General features: G+C 44.2%; 1 protein-coding gene across 1 annotated transcript in view; it reads right to left on the bottom strand.

The window, feature by feature from the left end:
- LOC311201128 (uncharacterized protein) overlaps positions 1–17,093 on the bottom strand; it is a gene marked incomplete at both ends in the record, with an annotated part of 149,172 nt that overhangs the window by 27,172 nt on the left and 104,907 nt on the right. The window lies entirely within an intron of this gene.

The raw sequence follows: 17,093 nt of genomic DNA, 5'->3' as shown, positions 1-17,093 counted from the left end.
CCCTTAAAGTCGAAGACGAAAAGCAAATTAACCCTGAGGTATGGTATACCCCAGAGACCACGGGAAGATTAAATATTAAACCTTTTGTGATTGTGATTAAGGACCCTGAGGTCCCGGTACAAATTAAACAATGCCCACTACCTGAGGAGGGTAGGAGGGGATTGGAACCAGAAATTAAAAGACTAACAGCTTTTATGGGAATATGAGCCAGGCCAAGGAGTAACCCTCGTCCAGTCTGTGGACGACTTGTTGTTGGTCGGAGAACATGAGGAAACAATTAGACGGGAGAGTATTAAACTTTTAAACTTTTTAGCTTTACAGGGTTTAAAGGTGTTTAAACAAAAATTACAGTCTGTAGAAGAAGTAGCAAAGTACCTAGGACACAGACTCAGTAAAGGAACTAAGAAATTGGATCGTGAAAGGGTTAATGGAATACTCTCTATGCCTCTGCCCAGAAATAAATGACAAGTGTAACAATTATTGGGACTTTTTGGGTATTGTAGACAATGGGTTGAGAATTTTAGTGGAAAAGCAAAATTTTTATATGCTAAATTAGCTCATGATGGGTTGCTAAAGTGGACTCCAAAGGATGGAGAAAAAAATTGTAAACACTTAAGAGGGAACTGACAAATGCCCCCATGCTCAGTTTACCCGACTTGCGGAGACCCTTTTTCTTATTTGTTAATACAGAGGGAGGTGTCGCATACGGGGTATTGGCTCAGGAGTGGGCAGGAAGCAAAAACCTATAGCTTATATTTCCAAACTATTAGACCCGACTAGCAGGGGATGGCCCATTTGTCTGCAAATAATAGCAGCCACAGCACTATTGGTGGAGGAAGCTCTCAAAATTACCTTTGGAGGAGAGTTGAAAGTAATCTCCCCACATAACATCAGGGGAGTATTACAACAAAAAAAAAAGCAGACAAATGGATATTAATTGCTTCTCCAACGTTGTCTCTAGAAACTACCTCTCTGCAGAATCCGGCCCAATTTTTATATCTGGAACCATATTCACAGACTCAAAATATGCTTTTGGAATAGCTTATATATTTAGAAGATTTGGGAATAGAGAGGGTTAACAAATTTACAAGGAAAAGACTAATTCATCAAGAGCTTACAAGCCATAAGGGGCCTTAAGAAAATTGCAGTGGTACGCTTGAGGGGACACCAGAAAGGGTTAACCCCGCAAATAAGAGCAAATAATTTAGCTGACCAAGAAGCTAAAAGAGCTGCTTTACTAATTCTGGAGACTAGGGACACAGATATATCGGATAAGAGGCAGAAAGAACTAAATCCACAGGTACCGAAATTCATACCACAGGAGTAAGAAAAACTAATAAAGATGGGAATACAAAAGAATAGTTCAGGAACCTGAGAATTACCTGACAGCTGAGAGGTTTTTCCTAAAACAATGGCCCTCAAAATTTTACAAAGAATACACAGCGGTACACACTGGGGCACTCAAGCCTTAATTGACCAATTTGTAATTAAGTATATGTGCATTGGTTTATATGATCTGGCTAAGCAAATTTTAAGGGGATGTATAATGTGTCAAAGGGTCAATAGACAATACTAAGAAAAATAAAGCAGCTGAATCCTGTAGTTTCACAAAATGTTTTTAATTAGTATTTTTAACAGTACTGCTGCCTACAACAAGAGTTTTCCTCCTCCCAGGCCCTGTGCCCCTCCCCTGTGCTGGCATCTTGCTGGTGCCAGTGTATCTGCAGGGTGGACTTGGCCAGGGAGATCACAGAGTTACAGCTGCGTGGTGGTGTGCTGACTTAGCAGGCAGCTCAGCTGCTTCCCCGGCTGGTTCACCAAGCAAGCATGGAAGCTGCTTGCACTGGCTGAAGGGAAGCACAAGATGCACATGGAAAAAGCAGGAGGAAGAATTCTGTCCCATAGACCCTTTTCTAATACACAAATTGATTTTACCGATTCAACAACACGAACCACGGCCTGGGTGGAGGTTAAAATATTATTAGAAAAAAAAAAAATTAATTACTCCCCGATGTGGGATTGTTGAAACTGTAGATTTGGAATTGAGTGGCAACACCACACACCATGGCACTCACAAAGTTCTGGCAGAGTTGAAAGAATGAATGGAGAAATTAAAAAACAATTAACAAAATTAAAATTGGAAACAGGGATGTCCTGGATTAGGTGTTGACCATTGGCTCTATTAAATATCTAAACACAGCCGAGAACTGATGTGGGTGTTTCTCCCTTTGAAATGTTATATGGGATGTCATATGACATGAGTAACCCGGGGAATCATCCGCGATTGGAGGATTCCCTAGTAGAGGCTTACAAAACACAACTAATGGCAAGAAGAAAGGAGTTAATAAGAAAAGGAATATTGGCACAACGCCCCCCCCCCCCCCCCCCTTGGATATGGCGATACACAAGATACAACCGGGTGACAAAGTCCTGATAAAGACTTGGAAAGAAACTTCTTTAACACCTCAAAGGGAGGGACCTTTTCTTGTCTTACTTACAACAGATACAGCCATTAGGACTGCTGAGTGTGGATGGACACATGCCAGTCGAGTGAAGGGACCTATTTCGGATTCAACATTGCAAGAGCCATCCTGGAAGGTCATCAATTCCCCTGGAAGTCTCAGAATGACCCTAAAGAGATCTTAAACACCGATGTTCTTATACAGATAAGTGATGAAGGAGAAACTTGTAACTCTAAGTGTGTAAAGACTTTACAGTTAAGTGTGGAGTCAAACGTTGTAATTGTTATCCTTTTGTGTGTTTTATTTGTAAAACCTGCCAAGGACGGTTGTGGTCTCATTGTTAGGAAGGAACCCCTCCTAGGGGAATTTATGGGAATAATTACACACAAAAATTGAAATTGACACAAGAAATATTTGAGTATAAAACAGCTGAAGGGGAAATTGAAAAATGGTCACCACAGTGGTGGAATATATATAGGTTACCAGAATATTATTGTTTCCACCCAAACGAGCCTGCTCCTCTTTCAATAACTCTTGTCCAGGTGTGTTGCCGGAGAGACCTAAGTGGAGTATGGTGCAGCTCCCCAGAGTAAAACGAATAACTGGGAGAAATTGAAATAAAGGTGCGCTAAGAGAAAAATCTCGGAGCCTCCTGAAGAATACCCCTGCTGCCGGGAAGATGGAACACCCCGTGACTCGAAGCAACCGAGCCGACGGGCGAGGCAGAGGTGTAAAAACTGTGGAGGACGGAACCCCGAGATCAGAGTAACGCGCAAGCCTCGGAGGAGCTGCCCTAGTGCAAATCCGTCTCTGCCACATGAGACCCCCCTGCCCCATAGAAAGCCCCCGGTGCCAAGAGACCCCCCTGCCCCATAGAGACCCCCCCGTACCACAGAGACCCCCCTGTACAATAGAGAATCTTCTGCCCCATAGACCCCTGCCCCATAGAAACCCCCCTGTAGAAGAGAGACCCCCCTGCCCCATAGATCCCCCTGCCCCATAGAGACCCCACTGCCCCATAGCAACCCCCCTGCCCCATAGAGATCCCCTGCCCCATAGAGACCACACTGCCCCATAGAGACCCCCTGACCCATAGAAAACCCCCCTGCCCCAGAGATCCCCCTGCCCCATAGAGACCCCACTGCCCCACAGAGACCCTCCCTGCCCCATAGATAACTCCCAGCCCCATAGAGACCCTCCTGTACAACAGAGACCCCCCTGTACAATAAGGACCCCCTGCCCCATAGAGACCCCTGCCACATAGAGATTCCCTGCCCCATAGAGACGCCCTGCCCCATAGAAAACACTCCTGCTCCATAGATCCCCCAGCCCCATAGAGATCCCCCTGCCCCATAGCAACCCCCCTGCCCCATAGAGACTCCCATGTACCACAGACAACCCCCAGCCTCATGGAAACCCCCCTGCCCCATAGAGACCTCCTGCCCCATAGATCCCCCCTGCCCCATAGATCCGTCTCTGCCACGAGACCCCCCTGCCCCATAGAGACCACCTGTACCACAGAAACCCTACTGCCCAATAGAGACCCCCTGCCCCATAGAGGCCCCCCTGCCCCATAGATCCGTCTCTACCGCATAGAGACACCCCTGCCCCACAGAACTCCCTGCCCCATAGAGACCCCCCTGTAAAAAACAGGGTCCCCTGCCCCAGAGAGTTCCACTGCCCCATAGAGACTCCCCTGCCCCATATCAAACCCCCTGCCCCATAGAGATCCCCGTGTACCACAGAGACCCCCCATACAATAGAGACCCCCTGCCCCATAGCACCCCCCCAGCCCCATAGAGACCCCCTTGTACCACAGAGACCCCCCTGTACAATAGAGACCCCCTGCCCCATAGAGACCCCCTGCCCCATAGAGACCTCCCTGTACCACAGAGACCCCCCTGTACAATAAGGACCCCCTGCCCCATAGATCTGTCTCTGCCGCATAGAGACCCACCTGCCCCATAGATCCCCCTGCCCCATAGAGACCCCCTGCCCCATACAGACCCTCTGCCCCATAGCAACCCCCCTGCCCCATAGAGATCCCCTGCCCCATAGAGACCCCCCTGTACCATAGAGACCCCTCTGTAAAAAACAGACCCCCCTGTACAATAGAAACGCCACCTGCCCTATAGCAACCCCCCTGCCCCATAGATCGGTCCCTGCCACATGAGACCCCCCTGCCCCATAGAAACCCCCCTGTACCACAGACACCCCCCTGTACAACAGAGACCCCTCTGCCCCATAGAACACCCTGCCCCATAGAGACCCCCGTCCCCATAGCAAAACCCCTGCCCCATAGAGAACCCCTTGTACCACAGAGACCCCCCCTGTACAATAGAGACCCCCCTGCCCCATAGAGACCCCCTGCCCCATAGAGACCCCCCTGTACCATAGAGACCCTCTGTACAATAGAGACCCCCCTGCCACATAGCAACCCCCCTGCCCCATAGAGACTCCCCTGTACCATAGAGACCCCCCTGTACAATAAGTACCCCCCCATGTACAATAGAGACCCCCTGCCCCATAGAGACCCCCCTGTCCCATAGAGACCCCCTGCCCCATACATTCCCCTACCCCACACATCCCCCTGCCCCATAGAGACTCCCCTGCCCCATAGAAAACCCCCTGCCCCATAGAGACCCCCCTATACCACAGAGACCCCCCTGTAAAATAGAGACACCCCTGCCCCATAGAGACCCCCTGCCCCATAAAAACCCCCCTGCCCCACAGAGAACCCCCTATACCACAGAGACCCCCCTATAAAATAGAGAACCGCTGCCCCATAGAAACCCCCCTGTAGAAGAGAGACCCCCCCTGACCCATAGATCCCCCTGCCCCATAGAGAACCCACTGCCCCATAGCAAAACCCCTTGCCCCATAGAGATCCACTGACCCATAGAAACCCCCGCTGCCCCATAGATCCCTCAGCCCCATAGAGACCCCACTGCCCCACAGAGACCCTCCCTGCCCCATAGCACCCCCCCAGCCCCATAGAGACCCCCCTGTACCACAGAGACCCCCCTGTACAATAAGGACCCCCTGCCCCATAGATCCGTCTCTGCCGCATAGAGACCCACCTGCCCCATAGATCCCCCTGCCCCATAGAGACCCCCTGCCCCATAGATCCCCCTGCCCCATAGCAACCCCCTGCCCCATAGAGACCCCCCTGTAAAAAACAGACCCCCCTGTACAATAGAGACCCCCCCTGCCCCATAGAAACACCCTGCCCCATAGAGAACCCCCTACCCCATAGAGACCCCCCTGCCCCATAGCAACCTCTCTGCCCCATAGAGACCCCCCTGCCCCATAGAGACACCCGTGCCCCATAGAGACTCCCTGCCCCATAAAAACCCCCCTGCCCCATGGAGACCCCCTGCCCCAAAGAGATCCCCCTGCCCCATAGCAACCCCCCTGCCCCATACAGACCCCCCTGCCCCATACAGACCCACTGACCCATAGAAAAACCCCCTGCCCCATAGATCCTCCCTGCCCCATAGATCCGTCTCTGCCACATGAGACCCCCTGCCCCATAGAAACCCCCCTGTGCCACAGAAAACCCCCTGCCCCATAGAGACGCCCCTGCCCCATAGAGACCCCCCTGTAAAAAACAGACCCCCCTGCCCCAGAGAGTTCCACTGCCCCATAGAGACTCCCCTGCCCCATAGAGACCCCCCTGTACCACAGAGACCCCCCTATAAAATAGAGACCCCCTAACCCATAGAGACCCCCCTTCCACATAGATCCCCCTGCCCCATAGAGACCCCTGCCCCATAGAGACCACCCTGCTCCATAGAGATCCCCTGCCCCATAGAGACCACACTGCCCCATAGAGACCCCCTGACCCATAGAAACCCCCGCTGCCCTATAGATCCCCCAGCCCCATAGAGACCTCACTGCCCCACAGAGACCCTCCCTGCCCCATAGCACCCCCCCAGCCCCATAGAGACCCCCCTGTACCACAGAGACCCCCCTGTACAATGGAGACCCCCTGCCCCATAGATCCGTCTCTGCCGCATAGAGACCCACCTGCCCCATAGATCCCCCTGCCCCATAGAGAACCCCGTGCCCCATAGCAACCCCCCTGCCCCAGAGATCCCCCTGCCCCATAGCAACCCCCCTGCCCCATAGCAACCCCCCTGCCCCATAGAGACCTCCCTGTATCACAGACACCCCCCTGCCCCATAGAGACCCCCCTGCCCCATAGAGATCACCCTGACCCGTGGAAAACCCCCCTGCCCCATAGATCCCCCTGCCCCACAGAGATCCCCCTGCCCCATAGCAACCGCCCTGCCCCATAGAGACTCCCATGTACCACAGACAACCCCCTGCCCCATGGAAACCCCCCTGCCCCATAGAGACCTCCTGCCCCATAGATCCCCCCTGCCCCATAGATCCGTCTCTGCCACGAGACCCCCCTGCCCCATAGAGACCCCCCTGTACCACTGAGACCCCCCTGTACAATAGAGACTGGAGAAATTCAAACGAAGGTGCACTAAGAGAAAAATCTCGGAGCCTCCTGAAGAATACCCCTGCTGCCGGGAAGATGGAACACCCCGTGACTCGAAGCAACCGAGCCGACGGGCGAGGCAGAGGTGTAAAAACTGTGGAGGACGGAACCCCGAGATCAGAGTAATGCACAAGCCTCGGAGGAGCTGCCCTAGTGCAAATCCCGGCTTAACACTGCCTCAGGAACACACCCACCTAGGAAAAGAAAAAGGGGGGCTAGAGGGCAATAAATGGGATCAAGAAAAACCTTGTAGGAAATCGGAATACCACCACCCATCCTGGCTGATTGTTTTAATTATTGTATGTATCTGGGGCAATTAATTAGACCATGTCAAGGACCCTTGTTAGGTGGGAGGATTCAAAGGTCCTTAAAGTTAATGTTAACGGAAAAATCCCTAAGATCATGATCTGAGGTGGTGTTACAGAACAGAGAGGTTTAGATCTCCTATTTTTAAAACAAGGGGGACTTTGTGTAGCCTTAGGAGAAGAATGCTGTATTTATGCAGATCATACCGGCATTGTTAGAGATACTGTGGCTAAACTTAGGGAAGGGTTGGAAAAGAGATGACGAGAAAGAGAATCTCAACAAGGCTGGTATGAATCCTGGTTTAACTCTTCCCCCGGTTGACTAAACTCTTATACTAAGCCACCGAGAATTACAATGGTTTACTGAACAAAATGGTGATAAAAACAAAAAGGGGGGATTGTGATAGATGAGCCTTTGTTCAGTAAACCACATGTACCTTGAAACAGGTTGTAACGTTCTGATTTTGTAAGAATGATTGTGTAACGTATATTGTTAGTTGCTAACGAAGCATAGAACTGAGTTATAGGTCACTTAGAAGTGGAAACCATAGAAATTAAGTAGCCAATGAATGAGCTTGCTGTTAAAGATGACCAAATATGGGAGAGGGGTCAACTAAGGGACAAGTGAGGAAGAGGAGCAACTTCATCCCATCGACCACTAGAAGGTAGAAGACGACCCCCTAACAACAACTGGCGCATGTGCAGAAGAAGCCTCAGTGAAACAATCGGGACCCGGAACTAAAGGACTATAAAACCCTGAATTGGGAGAGGGACGGTGCGTGCCGTTGGTAGAGCTGAGACTCTCCGGCCGCCCAGCGCTGTTTGCTTAATTGCCGCCTGCCAAATTAATAAAATTAAGTTTGTAACTGAATTAACTGGTTTCCGACTGATGACTGGGAAACCCACGATAACAGTCTTCTTTTCTACTCTTTGTATAAACAGGTGTAATTTTTCCTTTATTCCTGTCACTGGGGACTTCACCTGACTTCTATGACTTTTCAAATATTATGGAGAGTGGCTTGGAAACTACATCAGCCAATTCCCTGAGGACTCTGGGATGTACCTCATCAGGTTCCATGGGCTTGAGCAGTCAGTTTCCTAAGATGGTCATGAACTTCATGTTCACTAACAGCAGAAGCGATATAGTGATCCCAGGTCCCCCATTACAGAATCATATAATGTGTTAAGTTGGTAGGGACCTTTAAAGGTCACCTAGTCCAAATCCTCAGCAGTACACATGGACATCTTTAATAGATCAGATTGCTCAGACCCTCATCAAACTTGACCTTGAATATCTCCAAGGATGGGGCCTCTGCTATCTCTCTGGGGAACCTGTTCCAATGATCTACCATCTTCATATTGAAGAATCTTTTCCTAATATCTAACCCAAATTTACCTTTTTCTAGTTTAAATCCATTTCCTCTTGTCATATCACTACACGTCCTTATAAACAGTCCTTCCCCAGCTTTCCAGTAAGTCCCCTTCAGGTACTTGAAGGCTGTTATAAGGTTTCCTCAGAGCCTTCTCTTCTCCAGGCTGAACAAATCCAACTCTCTCAGCCTGTCTGCATCAGAGAGGTGCTCCAGTCCTTTGATCATTTTGTGGCCCTCCTCTGGACACGCTCCAACAGGTCCATGTCCTTCTTGTGTTGAGGGCTCCAAAGCTGGACACAGTTTTCCACGTGAGGTCTCGCCAGAGCAGAGCAGAGGGGCAGAATCACCTCTCCCGCTCTGCTGGCCACACTTCTTTTGATGCAGCCCAGGATGCTGTTGGCCTTCTGGGCTGCAGATGCACATTGATGGCTCATGTACAGCTTTTCATCCATGAGTACCACAAAGCCTTTTTTCACAGGGCTGCTCTTCATCTCATCATCCTGCAGCCTGTATTCATAATGAGGATTGTCCCAACCTCTGTGCAGGACCATGCATTTAGGTTGCCAAGTTTGCATGGGCCCATGTCTCTAGCTAGTCCAACTCCCTGTGTGTGGCATCCTGTCCCTCTGGCGTACTGACTGCACTACCCTGCTTGATACCATCAGCAACTTGTTGGGCTGAGGGCACATTTAATTAGATGAGCTAGCTACATTACTGAGTGAGTTACTATTTCTGTTTGCTCTGACTAACAAATGGTTTCAGAATGTTGTTACAAATGAATGCAGCATTTGCTAAAAGCAACGTGCAAAAGAATGGGTGGTTAACAACATTTAGTGTTACAGATGCCAACTTTATCAGTCCCTTTCTCTGAGGGAAGCTTTTAAATCTTTTTTTAGTATTATGATTCAGTAACTTATTTCTGCCAACAAGCTTTTCAGGTATGTGTACCAATAGATTTTTTCCAGATTCCCATGTAAGTAGAAATCAGTTGGAGAGTAAGTCTGAGTGACGAAAACATTGCAGAGATCCAGCTCTACATGCTTATTCATTTTTACCACATGCCAGCCCTCATATTTGCCTAGTTCCTTCCCTCACAGTCTCCTATCAAACCAATTTAAATCCACAGCAACAGAATCCTCAGAACTACAGGATGGCATCCCTGACACAGCCTCAGACCCTTCGAGTCAGATGAGAAAAATTTTCTTCTCATTTATGTTTGGTTTATACTACTGACCAGAATGGTGTGATCCTAGTATATTCCACAGTACAGCAAAACAGGATCCAACCTTCGTGCAAGTACCCTGATGCCACCAGCAGGGTCTGCACCTCTGCAGTCTCTGGAAGGGGAAGCTGGGGCTGCCCTAGGCCAGATCTTGCCGGTTCCAACTGATTCCAGCAGACCCGCCATAGGGCACAACTGAGCCCCTCAGCCATGGGTGGGCACCTCAGGGAATGTGCTGCTAAAGGAGGGCAAGATGCTGCCTGGTGATGAGGAAAATAGAGCTGGGGTAGAGGGGAAGGTGGTTTAGCTTTTTTGCATTTGTTTTTCACCACCTAACTCTATTTTAATTGGCAAAAATTGACATTTACCACAAGTTGCATCTCTTTTGCCTGTGACAATAACTGGTAAGTGATCTCACCATCTTTATCTGGCTCCTTGAGCTTTTCTATCTTATTTTATCTCCTTGTCCTGTTGAAGAGAGGGATTGAGTTATCTGTTGGGTGGGCGTCTGGCAGTTGGCCAAGGTCAACCCACTGTAGGCGTTAACACCAACAGATTTTGCTTATGACACCAACAAGAAGTTTCAGCTCAACAAATAGTAAACACAGGACAGTAAAGCTTTGTTTGTCGTTTAATGAAGCTAATATGAAGCTTCTGAAAAGGTTTCAAACACATCAATTTCATTCATGAGTGAGAATCACTAATAAACAAAATTAAAATATCACTAGTGTCCAGAGACTAGTTATTTCACCCTTGCAAAACCTTAACTTGCTCACGTAGACTGTGCATTTAAAGAGAGATGTAATTTTTGTTCCATTATACTTGTAGAATTCTATTTTTAAAAGATAATTAAAATACTTGAGGACTTGACTGAGACATACAGAAGATGTATGGTTATCCTCAACTTCAACTGGGGTTACAGAAGTTTAGTGGCTTGAAAAAGGCAGCCCTCACCATTATACTATTTAAAATATTGGAGACATCTTGCCCACTGCTAAAATGTATTACTATTATGGTGTCAGATTAATCCATTTTGCTTATGTCCAGCAAAGTAGAAAAATTGCCTTAAACAGAAAGATCTCATAATCATAACACAGTTGAGTAGCAAGGGATTGAATCGGGTCAAAAACATTACTTAAAAGCTAAAAGTCAGTTGCAGAAGCAGCGATGTTCCATCCCTTTAGACTACAACTAAGGTTCTACCTCAGAAGACTTTGGATCGTAACTGAATACTACCATAATTCTATTGCCAAGGCAATGAGTGAATACCTTCATCTAGCCATATCAAAAGACAGCTCAACTCAGAGCTGCTGCCTTTTACATCACACACACATTCCACAAACTCCGTGGGCATCAAAAGTGATGGTAGAAAAAGAGTATCTCCATGCTAATACCATCTGTAACAATTAAAGGTAAGAAAGTATGTTATCTTTATAGCTTAAATTGAGAAATTTTGCTGTTACTGGAACAAGCAGCTTGCTAGGCTTCCGGCCTTCGATCTAAATAAAGTAATAATTCATGCCACTGATAACACCAGAATTGTTACACATGGTTGAATACCAAGACAGATTCAATTGCAAGGTACTATTATTTTCATAAGTTTTGCTTTTATTCCCTAGATGACTATAAGTAAGGAAATGTATTACCACTTCATTCAAAAAATACAAATACAGTAACTTACATGTTTAATAGTTTTTAGTGTTCTGAGGTTATGTCAAGCACAGATGATCATCCAGTGATTTAACTCACATGGATAAATCCCGTTGTTCATTTCTTTTCCCTTCTGTTTCAGCAGAGTTCTATGGATATTACAGTTGTCATTATCTACCCACAGGCAGTTTCAAAATGCCCACAGGCATCTTGCTTAGCTGCAGCTTGAGGTTTTGGACAAAAGTAGTGTCATATAGAGCTGCAAAACTTAAAATATGTATATATAAAAAAATATCTGTCATTTTGTGGTATTTCAACCTGTAAGACATATGCTGGAGGTCTAAAGCTGCCACTGGTAAAACAGCCTCAATGTTCCTACGAATTCTACACGAGAACTCTATCAGAAAAACATTGCTTAAGGCAGTCCTATACAAGACAGAAGTTTGAAAGATAAATGGTTCCCTAAGCTGAAACCGATGTGTTTTTTTCTAAGTACAAGTGATTATAGCATAATTTCATGAGCTGCTAGCAAAGATTTTACAGTCCCAACTGGTAATATAAGTAGACACTGTGACTTAATAAGATATTTTCCAAAATGTGAAGTATGAACACATCTTGAAAAAAGTATGAAAAGCGTGTTTTGGCAGCATTTTCTAGAGTAAGTGGCAAGGGAGAGTCTGTACCTCGCATAACAGATCACCCTCAAGAAATGCAGAAAAATGGTGCTGGGAAGTCTCAGGAAGCTTGCAAAATTGGTGGAAGACAAAACAGGCTACATTTTGATGTGCTCATGCTTCCCATTTTTCATGCATTAAGATGAAAATAATGGCATCAATTAAAACCAAAACAAACTATCCTTAACAAAGTTAGGAAGATATATTGAGGTAAATAAAACCTTAATGATATTGAAACTCTGACACTAGATCAGAACATTAAAACTGAAAAATATGAATTATTGAATTTACATTATTCTTCAGTATTTACACAGAAGCAGAATCATTCACGCTGCAAGAATAGCAAAATATTTTCTATTGATTAAAAGCTGTGAAGTAGTAGTTATAGTAATCTTTCAGATTTTTTTGACTGAGTAAAATCTTATCTGAGAATATTGAAAGATTTAGCTGAGAAGTTTATCAAATTTTTAGAGAAATACTAAAACATCAGTGGAGATCTGGAGGCCTGAAAAGAATCCAGTATTATGTCAATTCCTGAAAATTATGCAAAATTATGAGATGTGAGAAACTAGAGGCAGCATAGCATGATATAAATACTGTTAAAAGAACAATAACCAGGACAGGAGTTACAACTAGAGTAGAACAAAAATGATAATACTCTTGTGATACAAGTCTTGTGGAATCACAAATCTAGTTAATGGAAGCAATGGCATCATCATAGTAGTGAGCAAAGGGCTCAGCTTAGTTACACGAGACACTCTTTAAAAACAATGTAAAAATGAGAAAAAAGAGATAACTAGTCAAATGGTCCTGTGAGAGACCTGGATAGAACTGTTACCTATGCAATATCCTGGCATCATTATCAAACTCCCTAATCCATACTACTACGTTAGTAAACTTTCTGTTAGGGGGTCATAACTGAAATTGATCTTTAATAAAACAAATATGTAAACTAACAAGTGATTAAAGAGCTCATGGAATGGAATTTTGTTTTCTCAATCAGTTTGATGTCACCTGATGCAACAGGAAAGGATACCATGAAAATTTAACCAGATTTCTTGGTAAAATGAGCTCATCTGAACAATTTACGTTCTAATATGTGCTCTAATACAAGGTTTTTGAATAAAAGCTGTACTTAAAAGGACAGAAGTGTGGAATCCTGCAATGGAGAAGTCTAGATTTCTTCAGAAAAAAAAACCAACCCTGAAAAGTGAAGTTTCATTTAAGGAAGGGAATAAGGGAATATGACACCCACAGGTATTTCATGAAAGGACTGTAAAAAGAAGACAATGTGTTTAATCATACAGCATTAACCAGACCTTTACTTAAAGTCCTGTTCCTAGTTCTGTCTGCTACAGTTAAAATCATTATGAGCGAGAACGAGCACCTTTCAAATGGAAGTAAGAATTTTTTGTCAGTTCAGTAATTCAAACTGGTACAGAAAATTTCCATGAATAACCAAGTTAAATTCGTTATACAAGCCTTCCCGCTACCCATTCTTCTTCCTGAAAATTATGCTTACCTTCCCCCTGTCTATCTAGGTTGTCTGGCTGACATTTCAGTTCTTCTGAAGAACAGGGGTAGGAGGTGGGAAGAGATAGCTATGATAAGGTCCTTGCTGGGAGGATTCTGCTGTTTATGGTGGCAGGGCTCCATCATCAATGTTGGGGCCCTTTGGGGCTACTTTTATAGATTTTCAGCCATAGTCTTCTTCTTTTTCCAAGCTAAAGGCTACTCCTACCTGTAGCTCACCCACACACAGGGTTACTGTTTGCTACATGGAGACTTCAGGATTTGTGAGCCCTTCGCTGCCTGTGGGACTCAACATCCAGGTCACGCACCAGTCAGGTGGCCGCTGGCAGCTATTAACCGAGCTTCAACCAGCAGCTCATGCCAAAGCAAATCCAGGTATTTCCTGACAACCTGTACAGTCAGAAAAGCAGAAAGCCTGTGTCCATTCACTAGTAATGCAAAATTTTTATGTCTGGGCTACAGTTTACTTTTCTTCTTAAAAACACGGAAAAATGAAAAGAGGCTAGAAATACAAAAGTTAGAGCAATCACATCTATTTGCCAGAGTCTATAGAACTTTGCTTTAGGTACAAAAGTGGCAATGAGATCTGAAATCTCCAAGTTGAAGCTAGATGAATTTAGGCTTGAAATAAGACACGTACTATTAACTGTGAAAAAAATTAACCACTAGGGTTAATTAAATGAATAGACAGAAGGTTTTCTATGTCTTAATTATATCAAGATCATCTTTAAAAAATAGAAAAGGAAAATAGAGGAAGGTATTATTAATGGAAGTATTGAAGGTTCCGACCATAATCTACGGCAATCTTTTCTGTTTAGTTCCCACAGAGTGGCTTAATTTGCCTGTAATTCTACAGAGATATGTCTTGCAAAATTTAGCAAAAACCAAGTCCTCAGTTAATAGTATCCCTGCTATCATTCTGAGGGCAAAACCATAACCTTTTAAAAAAGTATTTCATAGTGTTTCTGGCTTTTCCATCTGCTCTCTGTTCAAAGGCCTTGCCTTCTAAAACCTTACTGGCCCAAGACCACAATTTAGGAACCACAGAATAAATGTAGTTAAGAGTTCATTCCTACCGGTGCTGAAAACTGATAACACGCTATGATCACTTTTCACATAATTAAACTAGCAGTTAGAAGCACATTCATCACCACAGAGAAAGAAATTTGTAGCCCCTGCCAACAATCATCTAGTCTCAAGGGCAACAGTAGAGGAGTTAATCTAAAGGGTCTCTAAAAAAACAGCACCAGCGCTCCTAAGGGCTTTCTTCCTTGATACAAACCTCACAATTTTTCCATGTGTTCTGTCCAATAAAAACTAACAGGAACAACATGGACTTGCAGGGTAGGCTAGTTCAGACATGCACCAAATTACAATACATTTTATATAAAACAATTTTTTCCCTACTTTATGGCTTAACGGTGGAGCAGAAAACCAGGACCAAGATTTGGCTTTGTTTTTTCTTGGTTCTGTTTTGCTTGCATTTTCCCCCCCTCAAACATAGTTATAAATCATATAGGATTCACTGAGGCAGAAAGCCCTTTTACTTTCCAAGTTACAACCCTCTACCTTCTGCCCCAAGGATTTAGCTTGTACTTAAATAGCTATGTGCCTTGCATGTCTGTCCAGTTTAAAAATCTAGTTTTTTCTTTTCAATTTACTGTTCAACCTGACCTGAGATTTCTATAGCTACAATCCACTGTTGCTTTCTACAGCAAAACTCCTAATACAAGTAGCAATACTGCCTAGACAAGATATAACACAACTCAAGCCTGTCAAACCGTTTGGCAAGTATTGCTTACTGGTTTTAATTCTGCCTTTTTATGCCTGCTTCATTTTACTCTTTAAAGCACTATACGTTCCTCAAATCCATCACTCCTCTTTTTTCTTTTTTTCCCTTTCTCTCATATTTTAGGATAACAGATTACTTCAACAGGGACACAGACTTTTTAAAAAAATATTTCAAGTTACAGTGATTAGTAACTGTATTTTCCTTTACTGCTTGTACTGGGGTAGAATAAAATAAATGAGCCCATAGGTATACATCTGTTAGGTTTAAATAATACCTGAAGGTAAAAAAGGAGAAAGTATATTTTTCAAGGACAAAATTCTGCGTGTTCAAATGTATTTCTAACATCAAACAGTAGCATTATACACTTATATCAAATCAGAAACTTCTTTCAAAACATAATTATACTGTTCAAAGACAACTACTGTGTACTTTTCTGAGACAATACAATGCAACTACACTATGCAGAGCACATTTCATACAAACTGCATTATGAAATGTACCACTGAGATAAATAATAGTTACACAGTCAAACAACAATAGCAAAGAGAGAAAAACATTAAGTCATAAGAAATAGAGACTATATTCCATATAATTTGAAAAGAGGACAGAGTCAGTAAGACAGGTATAAAGGCATTTCTAGGAGTTAAGAATAATAAAGGTTTTCAGAACAGCTAAAGTAAGACTGTATAAGATACATGAGTTTGCCACTATGTTAGCAAATGGAGTGAGTTACTGTCAAAGAGAAAAGGTCATCATTTATTTTCTGCGATTTTCTAAGTAATTGTAATATTGCCAGTGAAGCATTAATCGCTTGAAACATGCTGACAACCACCAATGAAATACTAAGTATGAAAAATTAGGATGGCAAGTCCAAATAAATTCTGTCAATACTAAACAAAGAAAACAAATGTGCCAGAGGGGCTTATGTGACCAAACACTAGAGTAAGTTAGCCTTTGATATTACGACTGATCTTGAGTTAAAATAAGCCACCTGAAGAAAGTGACTATGCTTGAAGACCTGTTACTGCTCTCAGAGGCTTTGAATCAAACAAAAGATCAGAAACAATGCCTGATGGCCCCTTGAGCAATGCTTCAGATGAGTAAATTTAATACAAAGGCCAGAATATTATCTAGCAGAAGCTATACAATAAGAGAGCGTGAGAGAAGGAAACATTAGTAAATTCTACAATGAATTCTGTTGGATATGAGTCAGAGCAAGAAGTAATTTTGATTACTGAGTTAATGATTTTGAGGTCAGCTTGCATTCTAGTTAGTCTGTCACTTGAGTTTAGTGGGCAACTGTAAGGCAACAGTCAGGTAGAACTAAGGTCTATAATACTGCAAGAACTGCAGGAATTCTGGCATTGGAAAGGCAAATCAATTGCTCCAGATACAAAAAAAACCCCAAGCAGGTATTTCCTTTCACCATTAAAGTGGAAATATTTTAGGAGTTGGATTTCTTCTTTCCTCTAGAATTCTCTGTAGCTTGCAATTTTTCCTTACGTAGAAAAGTGAAAAAACAGGTGAGAGCTACCTTAAATGAAAGTGAAAATTTCCACCTTTGATTTGCAT

This window comes from Gallinula chloropus (assembly GCF_964237585.1).
Source record: "Gallinula chloropus genome assembly, chromosome: 26".
Lineage (NCBI taxonomy): Eukaryota > Metazoa > Chordata > Aves > Gruiformes > Rallidae > Gallinula > Gallinula chloropus.
This window is presented reverse-complemented; position numbering and strand designations above follow the sequence as displayed.